Here is a 3,636-nt window from a genome sequence, read left to right as displayed (position 1 = left end):
TGAGGTTTTAGATTATCATCTATGAACCTACATGATAAGACAGTTGTGAGGATCAAAAAGAAAATTTCATGGAATAAATAAGCCATTGAATTCTCCTACATGTAAGAACCAGAAAGGATTGGCTCCAGGTGAGTCTGCTACTTGGAAATTGATTGAGGTGTGTACAGAGCAATGGGCTGATTGCTGATCTACCCAGGGAGAAGAATCTGACAGACTCTACACTTGGGGAGACCGATCGATAAATTCTGGAAGCACATGAGTCCTTTTGAGACCTCACTCTGTGCAAGGTGTTGCTCTGTTCTGATAGACCCTGCAGAAGAAATTGCCTTCAAGGATTGTGGTGGTGTTACCATGGCATCACATATGTCCAAACTCCTCAAAATGCATACATTAAATATGTGTGATTGTTTTTATATTAAGTATATCTCATTAAAGCTGAAAATAAAGGATTTCTTTGATAAATCATAACCTAAGGAAAGAATTAAACAATAGTTCTCTGAGTTATTTATAGTGAAAATAACAGTTTAGATTTAGTATGGGTATTGAAGAGAGAAAGGGTGAGGAGGTGGTTATTATCATGGGTAAATTATTATGATGTACTAAATGTAACTAGGGCTCAGTATGCTATGGGGTGGGTGAGGATATTTATAAAGACCCAAAGACAGCATATAGTACATTTATTTTCATGCTCTCCTGGGAGGGATGTGAAGAATACAGAAAGGAGCAAGACAAGCAGAATGCCTTGGTTGGAGTTGAGGAGAGAGTAGGGAGGTGGGGGAAATAGTTGGGAAGCTGAGAATGAAGGTCATAGTCACATATCTCTTGTGTTTCATTTGCCTTGCCTCTGCACCCTGCTCAGCAAATGAGACTAAGAAAAGCCAGAAGGGGTGAAGGGTATGCCCATCCCAGCAGAGTCTGTTGCCACAGTCATCTTCTCTGACACCTGCACTTCCCACAACTTCTCTTCCAGGTATTCCAGATGTGCAGGTGACAGAAACCATTCCTGGCTTACCCAGGTTCAAACATCAACAAATGTAACAATACCACAAAAAAGAGAAGGCATAGACCCAGATCATCAAAATGGCAATGGAAGCCACATGCCAGCAGAAGAAGGTGGTGACAAATATAATGTTGTTTTTGTCATCATCCATCCATTTATAGCAGAAATTGGTTTGTACAGCATAAAGCCTATCTGAATCAGCCAAGAGCCTGTCATCATATAAAAAAAGGCCTTCATCACCCAGAGTTGCAGCACATCAGGGGCCCACAGCTCTGCGATCACCACCAACGCCAGCAGGAATATGGCCTGAGTGAGCAGGATGTGAGACTGCAGCTCCACACCTTCTGAGTCCTGCATGTGAGACACCATCAGAGGCAGAAACAGAAACATGCCCAGGGCTTGGGCACCTTGCTCCAGAGCAGCACACCTCTGGGGCAGCATGTTCTGGCTCACCACATCTACACACCCGCTCAGGAAGAAGGTAATATATAGAGTGAGATGCTGCCACTGTTTGCGGTACAAAAAGTTTCTCTGATGATATATCTTGCTGATGAGTACAAACTGTCCATGTATGTTATGCAGCTCTTGAGCTACTAAAATGCAGGCACTTAATATCTTCACCAGCCCAACATAGTGTTTTTGTCTCAGCCTTGCCCATCTTCCTTTGCTCCAGGGATGGCGTGGCAGATACTGGACAGGGTAGTTGCATATCAGGGCCCTGGAGACTAGTCGTGCATGATAAAGTCCATAGAAGAAGAGAGACAGTCCGGGGTACAAATGACCTTCAAAGCCTCCCATGGGACTGAAGTTAGGTCTGACCAAAAGCAGAGACAACCAGCTCAGAAATGGTCACCTCAGGTTCTAGAGTGTGGAGGGAGCTTCCTGAAGTCTACTTATATCCTCTCTCCAGCTCATTGCATCTACATACAGAAGGGAAATGGTTTTGGAGGAAACCCAAATTTCCAGTGGGGTGGGTGTCATGGTTTCCGTTCTGGTCTTCTGCTCTGGTTCATTGACAGCTAACCATCCATTGCCAATGAAATAAGCATATTCACCATCACAATGCCTGGGCATCTGCAGTTCTTGGAGATTATGCTAAAGGCCCCCCTTGCCTCTCTTACTTGTCCTTGACATTCCTTACTTCCCTCTCAAAGTCACAGAACGTAAGAAAGAACTGAGAGAAAGCATGGAGAATACACAATGTCTGGCATATCTCTTAAGACTCCTCGCATATAATCTCATATAATTACTAGGTATAAATAAATGTATTCTCCCGGGCATAAACAGTCTTAAGAGTCACAAGTAAACCTACACAACATCCAACTACTCTGATGTTATTTGAGGATTACCAGAACGATATTCACTCCTGAGAATCTCCTGCTGATCTCCAGATCAGAAATGACATGCCACCACCTGAGATTCTTTCCTTTGGGCTGAAGCAATGTTTTTCCAAGTTAAAATGTAGGTGAATCGGTTCTACTCAGAGGCACTGATTCTGAATTTCTTGGGGGTGGTGTCTTGTAATAAGCATTCCAAGAAACGTTCCCAGGTAGTTCTTAGGCACACTAAATTTTGAGGATCACTGAGTAAAATGTAGGTACTGGTAAGAAAGAAGATCTTATTGAGGTGCCTGGCTGGCTCAATCAGTTAGTGTCTGACTTCAGGTCAGGTCATGATCTCACAATTCACGTGTTCGACCCCAGCAACAGGCTCTGTGCTGACAGCTCAGAGCCTGGACCCTGCTTCAGATTCTGTGTGCTTCTCTCTCTCATTTTGCCCCTCTCCAGCTTGTGCTTTGTCTCTCTCTGTCTCTCAAAAATAAAGAAACATTAAAAGTTTTTTTTAAAAAAGAAAGAAGATCCTATTAAGCTAGTAACCTTAGTGTGAATTAGCCATCAAATATTTTCTCTCATGAAATAAAAATTTAGTTAGAATGTAATGGTCATATTACCCTTCATGACAGTCAATCAAGTACAAGAATGTCTCAAGTTAAATTTGTGTCATATTGCTCCTATATATTTCCATTTTGGTTTATTTATTGGTAAATTCTCTTTTGTTCCTACTATCAATGGATCTTCCATTTTATTTTATCAGTTTTACAAATATAAAAAACTATAATTTTATATTGATCTTCATATTAATCGTCTTGTTGCATGTAGCTACTGCTCTTACTAATTTTCAAATGATTTTATATAATCATGTTATCTTCAGTAATGAAAAAATAATCTCCTCTTATATATACTTTTGTCTTTTCTAATTGCCTTTTCCAATTGCATTAGCATGATAGAATTCTATTGTTGTTTTAACTATGAAATCTCCTGGGAAGTGTCTCCTCAAGCCCTGGGGGTTTAGTGGGAGCTATCATTTTCTGATAAATCCTGCTTTCCCAGTCACAGATCAGACAAGGGACGAGCACCTAATCCAGTGAGGCTAATCTAAACCCTTCAGCAAAAATTTTTTTAATCAAAGAAAACAGCTCTCAGAGCTTTCATAGATTATATCAATTCTGTTCACAGCTGAACTAATTAGCATACTTGAATTTTATTTCCTTCTCCATGGATCCAATAACATATTAGTTATCTGTTGCTGTGTAACAATTTAACACAATTTAATTTAGTGGCTTAAAACATCATGCA

At 40.6% G+C, this 3,636-nt stretch overlaps 1 pseudogene; it reads right to left on the bottom strand.

Annotated features, from left to right (window-relative positions):
- Positions 1–488: 488 nt before the first annotated feature.
- Positions 489–3,046, bottom strand: LOC106966811 (transmembrane epididymal protein 1-like; annotated as a pseudogene).
- Between the last annotated feature and the right edge of the window lie 590 nt (positions 3,047–3,636).

Source organism: Acinonyx jubatus, chromosome E4 (assembly GCF_027475565.1).
Source record: "Acinonyx jubatus isolate Ajub_Pintada_27869175 chromosome E4, VMU_Ajub_asm_v1.0, whole genome shotgun sequence".
Classification (NCBI taxonomy): domain Eukaryota; kingdom Metazoa; phylum Chordata; class Mammalia; order Carnivora; family Felidae; genus Acinonyx; species Acinonyx jubatus.
The sequence above is the reverse complement of the archived record's forward strand: the minus strand, read 5'-3'. Positions and strand labels throughout refer to the sequence as shown.